The 11,533-nt window shown below is 34.4% G+C and overlaps 4 non-coding genes across 4 annotated transcripts; all 4 read left to right on the top strand.

The window, feature by feature from the left end:
* Window positions 1–10,128: 10,128 nt before the first annotated feature.
* Window positions 10,129–10,230, top strand: LOC116143819. Its single transcript, XR_004130168.1, has one exon. It is a non-coding gene; the product is annotated as a small nucleolar RNA Z43 (small nucleolar RNA).
* A 292-nt stretch (window positions 10,231–10,522) lies between these two features.
* LOC116143820 lies at window positions 10,523–10,604 on the top strand. The gene has a single exon (XR_004130169.1). It is a non-coding gene; the product is annotated as a small nucleolar RNA U83 (small nucleolar RNA).
* Window positions 10,605–10,677: 73 nt separating this feature from the next.
* LOC116143824 lies at window positions 10,678–10,766 on the top strand. Its single transcript, XR_004130172.1, has one exon. It is a non-coding gene; the product is annotated as a small nucleolar RNA snR60/Z15/Z230/Z193/J17 (small nucleolar RNA).
* Window positions 10,767–11,109: 343 nt separating this feature from the next.
* On the top strand, window positions 11,110–11,214 carry LOC116143818. The gene has a single exon (XR_004130167.1). It is a non-coding gene; the product is annotated as a small nucleolar RNA Z43 (small nucleolar RNA).
* Window positions 11,215–11,533: the final 319 nt, after the last annotated feature.

Raw genomic sequence — 11,533 nt, 5'->3', positions numbered from 1 at the left:
TCAGAGAGAAAAACGCAGATGTAAAGGTTCTTTAATCAGAGAAAAATGCTGCTACATTTTACTGTGCAGAACCTCTTTTATAGTGTTGACTTAATGTAGCTTCTCAGCCATCAGATTATATTTAATCCAACGATCAGGATTTGTTTAAGTCAAATGTCAAACGCTGCATTTCATTAAACTTGAGAGATGCCTTATTTCAGTCTTCACTTCAACAGTATGTTATTTATAATTTGAAATATTTGGTAGATTAGTGTATAATTGAAAATTTCTTATAGATTTGATCTTAAATACTGTATTAAGCTTGGGATGAGTAATATGAATGTTTGTTATATTAATTTGTAAATAGGAATGTATAAAATAGCTGAGGTTGTGAATTTAAAGTAGTTTTAGTCGCGTTTACAGTAGAGATCAAGACTACTAGTGTCTGATACTCGATAATAGGACACTATTGGGCATACGTTTTTAGCTACCTGATAAGTGCCCTGATTGTAGGGTATAGGGCATATTTGAAGTAGAAACACCCGATAAAGTGGATCAAACGATATCAGGCTATGTCGGATATTATAGGTTTTGAAATAATGCATGATTGATAAGTATCGAGCATTATCAGGTTGAATTAGTACTTTGTTTATTTTGTGGTATGAATTCTTTAAATTGTTTATACTTGTGCATATATTAACCTCTTATATTAACTTTGCAGAACAATAGATGTTATTTGGGTTCTTATGAAGTAAAAGGACGTTGGGAGTCTCAGAGTTCAATACAATATGTGCAAGGAAACCTTATAATCAGAGGCGGACCCAGCCCTGGGCCTACCCTCACATTTAAAAAAAGAGTTGTTTATATAGGTGCATAAAAAAATTCTATTAATATATATATCTAGGTCTATCATGAGATTTTTAAAAAATGAGAAATATTATACATATCCAAGCTCATAACAAATTTGCTATTAATATATATATTTCAGGTCTACATCATATTAAAAGTTTAAAATTCTTTCTACTCTTCTCTACGTCCACTTGATTTTTTATGATTTTATCTTTAAAATTATTTATTCTCTCATTTTCTCTTTCACGTTCTCTATTTTATTCATTCTTAAAACTTTTGAAAACTAAAATTGTTGAAGCTTTCACTAATCAAGGTGCCACAATTAGCTTCGTTTTCTATTTTATCAGTTTTAAGTATATGTATTACTCATTTCACTTTAGTTTATTTTAGGGTTGAATCATGCTTATTTATTTTTTTTTTTAATTTTTTTTTTTTTGAGATTTTTTATTCTAATTTGATGGAAAAAAAGCATGGATCTTGTGAGTTTGTTTTGTGTTTTGTGTCTAAGAATGTTCATACTTTTTCAAATTAAACCTTAACTATATTTTACTAAACGTTATTCTTTACCCTTCACCCATCACTTTCCTACGTTTCAAACGTCACCGTTAAGCTGCTCAAAATTATTAAAGTAGTTTGAGTTATTATCTATGTTCATATTAAGAAAAATTTCCCTTTTTTTATTAATTCATATTAAAAGTCAAGGCAACGCTGACTTAATTTAAGTTTTAGTTAACTTTAGCTTAGGCTAAGCCTGATCAAAATTATGAAAATTTATATTATAATCTTTAAAAAAAAAAATTAAAAGAAAAACAAAAAAGGAGAAATAAGAAATTTGTGTAGAATAATTTTGGTGGATTGTGATTGTTGTAAACTTTTTTAATTATACTGGATTTAATTGGATCATTAGATTCCTATGGTCATTTGCTCTCTTTAATTGAAAAGGTTTTTCCACGTACAAATTTTCTTGTGAATTAGATATTATTTTCAACATAATTTGCTCAAGGTTTTGCTTTTCATAGATTTATTCAAGTAGTAAAGTATTGTGTTATTGCATTATTTTCTTTCAGATTATTGATATTGTATTATTTTTTTTGCTTAAGATTTAGTGATTTTTTTTTTTTAAGTTTTTACTAGTTGTCCACGGAGGCCCCCCCCAAGGCAAAAATTGTAACGCCCCACTTGAGGTACGTTGTTATTGTTTCCTCTTTCGCCCTTAATCGAGTTGGCTTTTGTTATATTTGTTTGTTTGAGTGTTATGTTGAATGTTGCCCTGAAATTGGTTGAAAATAGAAGAATCTTAGTGAACCAAGCTTCGCCGGGGCGAAGAAGAGTCTTCGCCGCGGCGAAGATGTGTTGAGACCAAGGGCGAAACTCTCTGGACAGTTTCGCCGCGGCGACAAAGGTTTCTTCGCCGCGGCGACGGGCCGATTTTTATGTTGGTTGAGTTTTAGATATTTCCTTCCCCAAGGGCAATTTGACCTTCCTACCCCTAATTAGTAGGAAAAGTGGGGAGTGAATTGTAAGAATTTTTCATGGAGAGTATGTTGAGATGGGGGTGAGTTTGTAATGAATCAAAGGATATGAATGGAATTTCCAAAGAAGAGTAAGGGCAAAATGGGAATGATTGTGTTTTTATTTCATTAAAAGGAATTAGAATCAAAGAAACCCTTCATTTCTCTTCTTCTCCAACGCAACTTCTCATTCTTCTCCTCTCAACTCCTCTTTTCTTTTGATCAAGGATTTCCAAGGGATTTTGAAGTGATTTGGGGTAGAGAAAACAACCTAAGGCTTCCTAAGGTAAGGGTTTTCCCTTAAGTTGTGTGATTTGAAGATTTTAGTTCATTTTGGTTTTTGAGAGTTTTCATTCTTTTGGTTAAGAGTAGAGAGAATAGCCAAGAGAACCAAGTGGAAAGAAGATTGGTGAAGTCTCTCCATAGCAAGTAAGTAAAACCCAACCCAAGTTGAGATTCATGAAATTTCTTGATTAGGGTTTTGATAGAAATGATGTATGTATGTGATGTGCATGTAATATGCCATGTATGGAGTATTAAATGGAAATTTCTATGCTTTGTGAATGTTCTTATACCTTGCAAATTTGAGAAATGAGTGTTGGTTTGGCAAGGTAGTTGAGATGAAATTTAAGGGGTATTATGAATCCCCTTTTTGGAAGTGTTTTCTATGGCAGGTTTTATGGCTTTGTGAAGGGGTTTTTCCCCATTTTGGATGGTTAGGAAAAGTTTTAGATTCATGACTATGAGATAGTTTTATAGTGCACATGAGTTGTTTGATGAAATGCCTAATAGAGGTTGAGTGGTAGTAATGAACCTTAATTCTTGCAACATTGCATGTTGGCATTTCACAAGTGCATTAGTAGAGATGAATCATCCATGTGCATTGTTATATGCATTGAAAAGTGACCTAAGAAAGAGTAGAAAACTTTGTGTATAGAAATACCCTATGAGTAGAGAGCTTAGTGGGTAAAATTACTCTAAGGGTAGAGAGCATTGAAAATGCTACAATAGAATGAGTTAGAAGAGTAGTATAGTTGGGATGATGCTTTGTGATCATCACCCGACCGTTATGGGAATCGGATGGATGCTTTGTGATCATCATCCGAATAGCCTTAGAGAGATGGGTCGATGCTTTGTGATCATCATCCAATGGCTAGAAGGAACGGGTTGATGCTTTGTGATCATCACCCGATAGTGACTAGAGATGGGTAAATGCTTGGTGATCATTACCCAAAATTCATGAGAAACGGGTAGGTGCTAGGTGATCTCCACCCGATAGTTAGGAGGAACCGAGTTGGTGCTTTGTGATCCTCACTCGGTAGTCACTAAGATAGGGTTGGTACTGTGTGAATTCCACCCGATAGCCATAGAGAGTGGAATGGTGCTGTGTGAACGCCATTCGGCCGTACCTCCGGTAAGATGAGGTCATGATGTTTTTAGAAACAGAAATAGAAACAGAATTAGAAAAGGAAAGAATTGAGAATCACACACGGGGACAGACAGTTAGAGAGTTTTACTTACTGAGCATTATTTGTGCTCACCCCGTTATTTTCCTTTGTGGATGCAGGTTCTAGGTGATGTTTCGGTTGGAGGGGCGTCGGCGCGCGAGGAGCAATAGCTACACTGTTCCCCTATTTTGTCTTTTGAAATGCACTTTTGTAAACAGTAACTTTTGTGTATAAAAGACATGTGAATTGTAATAAAAAGAAACTTTTGGGCCCAATTTTCCATTGTTAATTGCATGCATTATACTAGTTTTCAGAAGGTGCTACAAAAATCCTGGGTCCACCATTGCTTATAATGTATTGACAACTTACATTTTAACCATACTAAAGTGGTGTGATTAATGTTTTGTAGCTTGTCATTATCTATCAACATTGTAAACCAATAAAGCATGATAAGCAGCCTAATTCAAAGTTTCCAATTTCAAAAAATTGGGGTATGTAATTATAATGAACTATACCATTAGAAATCATTGTAGACACAATCTAATTAGAAGCATAATTTGCCAATAAACTTATATGAACGCATAGACAAAAACAAATCACGATTCTAAGTACTTTTCAAAGTAAACGATCTTCTTCAACAAGGGGCGGTAACTTGCAATAGTTGGTAGCATATGCTCTATAGTGTTTTGCCCAATGTTACGCAAATATTTTTAATAATTGTCATTTTACCCTTGCAAAGAAGTAATTATGTTTTTAATCACATGAAAACAATATATAATAACATATATGTTGGAAATAAACATAAAAAAATTCAGTTTCAAACAAGCAATAATGTTTTGTGAAAGTGCCTGAATACGCCCAAAGCCACTCGATACCCCCAATTCGGTCATTACATTTACATACATACCCTAAACCACTAGATCACCCTCATTTGTTAATATGTAAAAAATCCTGAATATGCCTTAAACCACCTTATCCCCCTATCATGTCATTTATAGCATGCTATATACCACATAATTACCCCCATCGGTTAATATATAAAGTGTCCAAATATTCCCTAAACCACTTGATACACCCCTCCCTCAGGGTTATTTTAAAAAATGTCCTGGAGTGCCTAATAGGACTATATTGGAAGGTATTGAGCTAAATTACAAAATATTAAGTGGCTCGATACCTTCTGACATCACCTATAGGGGGTTTTGTAACCACTTCAAATCTTCGCCTGATCAGCCCGATAAGGGTTCTAGGCAACAGTAATACTACACTCATAAACCATTTTCACTAACTTTCTCTCACAAACAGGACGTGTCAGCTCGTAATTGGTCAGCTCACAATGGGTCCCGCCTGCCCAACAACGAGTCCTGTCTAACTAAATACGAACTGATCAATTGTGAGCTGCCATGTCAGCATTTGTGAGAGAAAGTTGTGAGAAGCGTTTGTCAACCTATCTTCATTTTTTATAGTTAGTTTCATGATTTTTTATGGCTTCCTATTAGGGATGGGCAAAATTTAAGGGTAGAACCGAAACCGACGGGTACCCGAGTGTCGATTTCAGTTCCTACATGGAACCAGTCGTAACAGGGTAGGTTCTGGTGCCAAAAAATTGGAACCGATACTGTGCGATTCCGGTTCCAAATCAAAGGAACCGGAACCAAAACCAAAACCAGAATCAGAACTAAAACCGAAACTGGGAATCAAGACTAAATTGATATAATATTAAAGATGTTTTGATATTTTGCATATTGTGGGGGGTGGTTGATATTTTACATATCATATAAATATATAAGAAAATTTTAGATAGTGTTTGGCTTAGTATTTTTATTCATATTCTAGACCAGATTCTACAGATGGTGTTTGATTCATTATTTACACAATACTGTCCTGAAAATATAATCCTGAAAACTATCCTGACAATTTTTTGATCGTTACAGTTTGCTTTTCACTTTTCTTCACTTTGCTTTTCACTTTTCTTCGCTGCATCTTCACTGCTTCACCATTTCACTTTCTCAGTATCCATTACCAGCTTCGTGCTTCACTTCTTAGTTTGCATTAACGTTTTTAGTGCTTCACTTTCTCAGTTTCCATTACCACCATTTCAGTTCTCATAATCCATTACCAGGTTCAGTGCTTCACTTCTCATTTTGCATTACCACCATTTCACTTTCTCAGTATCCATTACCAGCTTCAGTGCTCCACTTCTCACATGAACCCACTACCGTGAACTCGCAAATCCCTTTTTTAACTAATATTATTCAACGACACCATAAATGTACGCATTTTTTTGGGACCGCTAAATATTAATATATTATTCTTTTTACTTACCAACAAAACCCACTGGCGCAACAATTTTACCACAAGCGACTTCCTTAGAAGGAGCTTTATGAAATAATATTTGGGAAGCAAACTACCACTAGAAGATATGCGTACACATCTACATCCCAACCGGTGGAGACCTCCAGTTATTCCAATCTCGGCGCGGTTCCCATGGATGATAGCGACTTTGAACATGATCCTGATCGAACGACAGGGGAAAAAGGGCCAAACACATCTGGCCATGGAAGAGCGAGAAATAGGAGGCATAGAAGCAGTCGAGGACAATCACTTAGGATGCCATTTTTAGCTTGATGGACGAGCTTGCGGAGAAGCGAACTATGGGATCGAGGGCTAGCAATCGCAGTGCAGATGAGAAGGAAGAAGAGAACACCAGTACTCCATCTGATCCTTTTTCCATGAGCAATTGTATTGACATCATGACGACCATGCAAGTACCGACACAGTTTTACCTACTGGTTGTCACGTACTTATATGAAAATCCAGGGTGGCAGGAGACATTTGTGAAACTCCCACTGGAGGAAAAGATTAACTGGATTTATAACAACTTTCCCAATTATAATATATGACACGATATTTCATAAGTATTTGGCAACAATTTTGTATGCGTCAGTGGGCCGTTGTCATTACAATTACAATTTATAACGCTATTGTATCAACTTATTTATGTGATATTACATGTGTAAACACCGTTTTCGATTGTCATTATAATTAAATATTGACTGTTATATTTTGCTAAGTAGTACAACAACTGTTAATTGTTGATAAATGTTTTGCAAATGTGTAGGTTTAAATGGCGTTGTCTAGCCATAGAGGAAGAAGATGACGTGCTACAGATGAGAGGGACGAAGAAGAAATACTGACAGATATAGCCGTTGCACTTTGCGGTGTTGCCGCGTTAGAAGCAAGTGGGCGTGAACCACGACATAAATCCGTATTACCTGGTCATCAGTACATGTTGGAAGTACTCAACGGTCATCCTGACAAGATCTATGACAAGTGCCGCATGGACAAAGACTGTTTTACATTGTTATGTGAAATTTTGTCCGATAAAGGGAAATTGCAACCAACCAGGAGGACGAGTTTGGAAGAACAAGTTATGATATTTCTAACAATCATTGGAAAAAACGAGACAATCAGAACGATGATGGAGGATTTCCAACATTCGGGTGAGACGATCTCTAGACATGTTACCGCAGTTTGCGACGCTATATGTGAGTTGAGACAGAGTTTATCAGACCACCTGACTTCAATGATGTTTCGTGGGAAATATCAGCCAACAGAAAATATTACCCTTTCTTTAAGATACTGGTTCATTATGTTTGCTATTAGTAGATAGTTAAGTTCATTGTGTTATTAATTTTTTTAGTAGATTAATATTAGTAAAATTCAATTTTCATGATAGGACTGTATTGGAGCCATGGATGGCACACATGTATACGCTTCGGTTCCACATGAATTTGCCGATAGGTATCGAAATCGCAAAGGATCGATGTATAGAATGTAATGGCTGTATGCGACTTTAACATGATGTTCACTTATGTCGTTACTAGATGGGAAGGATCTGCGCATGATTCAAGAGTTTTAAATTCAATTATTGATGATCCTAATTCTGGATTCCCACATCCTCCACCAGGTATAAGTATTTTTTTGACGTATTATAGCGTATTTGCTCCACTGTTGAGGCCTGTAATTCAAATAAAATGTCTGATATTATTACAGGGAAATACTATTTGGTTGATGCGGGTTATCCAAATAGAGATGGGTTCCTCGCCCCTCATAGGCGAGTGGCTTACCATATTTCTGATCACCGCCGTAACCGAAGGGGGCCACAAGAGTTGTTTAACTACAGACATACTTTACTCCGCAATGTTATCGAGAGAACCTTTGGTGTTTTGAAAAGACGGTTCCGTATTCTAAATGGAATGAACAATTACCCGTTGGACAAACAAGGGAAGATTGTTATGGCATGTTGTGTACTTCATAATTTTATCAGAATGTACAATATGGACGACCATATCTTCGAACAAACCAATAATAGTACAGGTAATGAGCAAGTATATTGTGATCGTCAAAACGGGACAGAATATGGCCAAAATGGAGAAGGACCGACTCAACCGCAACAAGGTATTATAGACAACATGACGACTGTACGGGATAACATAACGAATGCACTGTGGGCAACATAGTGGACCATGTCGTAGTTGTTAATGGAGTATACATGTAATAATGATTGTAAGGGTTGATAATTAGTACTTTTGTCATATATGTATTAATGTGATGTTTCTAAACAGTTAGATTAGTACTTGAAATTAATATGAGTTTTTGTTTTTTAATATCTACAGGTGACAAAATTACCAATAAAATATTTAGTATTATTAAAATGTAACTTGATAAGTTATATATATAATAATACATTATTTTAACAAAATGCAACAAAAGATTATATTGATAAATCATTTATAAAAAAATATATTAATCAAATATTCAACACAAATATCAAGGTCAAAATACTCTATCAAACACATATTCTGCAAATCTTATTCTCGTAATCATAACCCTATCTAACTATGCAATACTATCCCCAAAATCCTATCCAAAATAATAAACCAAACGTACCCTAGTTTTTTTTATCTTAGTATCAAAAATCTTATTAATTTTCATTAAAAGATCAGTTTTTCAAAATATTCTTATTAATATTTAAGTTTCACTTATTACTTGATTAAAAAATTAATATATATTAAGACATTTATGTTAAATAATAGCTTTTAAATATTTATTATCGGTGAAAATAAATAATTAAATACTTATAATCAAACATCAAACATCAAGTAAATATAAACAAATATATTATTTAATGTTTTGCACTTAATTGCTAGGGATGTCATTGTAATTTTATAATGGTTTATTTGTTATTTTTTAGAAAATAGGGGGGTAATTGATATTTTCTAAGGTACCCGGAACCGAAACCTGTAAGTGTAACACAGGTTCTGGTTCCAAGTTTTTAAGAACCGAAACCGAATAAAAGGAACCGATCGGTTCTGGTTCCGATTACTTTGATTCGGGTACCCACCCACCCCTACTTCCTATCACTCCCTTTTATCAATTTCTTCCAACAAAACGATAAGAACTCTTCTTCACAACACAACCAATTACAAGAATCAAGCAATAAACCACCAAACAAACATCAAAGATCCAACAATAAAAAAATTACACAAATGTATACCTAACATAATTTTAACCTAAACTCTAACAACAATTCATCATGAAAATTAATATAATTTCTTGGTATTTGAAAATGTGGGAAGGATATTTGGTGGGAGAGTATTTTTTTTTTTTTTTGGGGTAGATTTCAATTCAATCATTTAATAAGTGATATTTAATATGATTTCTCTATGCTCAAAGTAATTTATAACTAATAATAATATGTATTATATTTGAAATTGAAACTCGAGTCTTAACTGTTTAAGCTTATCTTATTACTTGTATATTATTCTTTGATTTTAAAATAAAAAGATTAGAAAAATATTCAAATATTTGTTTAGCTAAGATTTTTAATAATCTGCCTTTTAATGTGGTTCGTAAAATTAAATTAAATTTAATAATTAAAAATAATTTTACTGATAGATTATTTCTTTTTTATTTTGGTTGTAAATTACACTGTATGTCTAATTTTCTAGATACTATTAGAAGCATACGCCCCTTTGGGTGTGATCCGTCTAATTCACAACACATCATACGGCACAGAAGTGTCTGCATTATAATAAACATGCGCCTGCCCACACCTCAGTCATAGGATTAAAACTGTAAAACCCTACGAACTTACACCATCACAAACCCTAGCCCATTCGCGCCTCTATATAAATACCGGTAAGCGATCAACCAAGCTGTAGCCTTCGCTCTTCACCCTGAACTCTTAATTCGTTCTCGTCGTCTGTAGGGTTTTTTCCGTTCATTTTCTCAGTCATTGATTTTAATTTTGTTGTCTCTTAAAAAACTAGTCTATTTAGGGACGGTGACGATTTCATCGTGAAAGGTCTCGTTCGTCGTAACTGGCTAATTTATTAGCCTTGCCGACCATCCTGATATATCACCACCCATATTCTGAGTCCCTCTTTTCTCTAGTATTATTTAATTTATTTTTTGCTATTTTTTTTCAAAATTAGGGTTTTGTTTTTCCGTTCGTTTTTTGAAGTTGAGGGAGTTGGTTGTTCGGCCGATGATTATAAACTTATTTAGACAAGCATATGTCTGAATCATCTCATGTTGATTAACCTAATCTTCTCTATGAGGCCGATACTGCTTTCGTTTTTTTGACTGTGCTGTTTGGTTGTTCCGAAATTGAGAAATTTGAATTTTTTTTTTTTGAACTTGTGGTTTTGTTATAAATGTGGAATATGCAGTTGCCAATGATGAAAGAATTGGTGTTTTTGTAATTTATGATAAACTATGATTACAGTACCACTACTGCCTTCCTTCTGAGGCCTAAGGCTTTTGATGTTTCAAATGCTTTTATGTTATTAGTTATTATTCATTTATGGTTTGAATTTTGTTTGATTCAGGGTCAGTGATGATTAATTAAGCATAGTTCAGATGATAATCTGTGATTATTAAATCTTTAGTCTTTCGCTCCTATCTGATGACCCATTTATCTACTACAAATTATTTAATGTTGTCTTTTAATTTTTGTGTTTCCAGTTAGATTTAAAGATTCTTTTCTAATGTTCATCACCTGTTTTATAAAATATGGCCTATGATTATAAACTCTTCAATGACAAGCATATGTCAGAAAATTCGTGTTGACAAACTATATCGGATGTCTCTATGAGGCCATTTAGGTGTTTCTTTCCTTTTGTTAGTATAGATTGGTTGATTATTGCCTTTCATTATCTCTGAATGCATTATTTCTGTCAATGTCTTTGACTGTGAGAGCAAATGTGAGTGTTTGGGAATCTAAAATTAAGTCTGAAGTTGGGATTGAATTAAGACAAGGACGGTGAAGAATTGTATCAATGGTCTCGTTCGTCGTAATTGGCTGATATATTTTATTAGCCTTGCCGACCATCCTGATATATCACCACCCATATTCTGAGTCCTTTTGGTGTTTGCTACTACTTATTTTTATCTTGGAAGCTATGTTTCTGCTTATTTTCTTGTTTTGCAGTGATGGTTAAGAGTGCCAGTAGTGCTATAAAAACTGAATTAAGTAATTTTAATTAGCGGTGAAGGGAGGAAGGCTAAAGGCGATGGTGCCAGCACTTGGGTAGAAAATTTGGTTTCTTCTGTGGCTGAGGCCTGGAATGATGAATGATACCTATCTGTATCTTACATTGTGGGCCGTTGAAACTAATAAGATCTTGAAAGACTTTTTTATCCTTTGTTGCCAGGCATATTATAATTGAATGAAGCATTTAA

The sequence above is a fragment of the Pistacia vera genome, unplaced genomic scaffold (assembly GCF_008641045.1).
Source record: "Pistacia vera cultivar Batoury unplaced genomic scaffold, PisVer_v2 Contig432, whole genome shotgun sequence".
NCBI classification, from domain to species: domain Eukaryota; kingdom Viridiplantae; phylum Streptophyta; class Magnoliopsida; order Sapindales; family Anacardiaceae; genus Pistacia; species Pistacia vera.
This window is presented reverse-complemented; position numbering and strand designations above follow the sequence as displayed.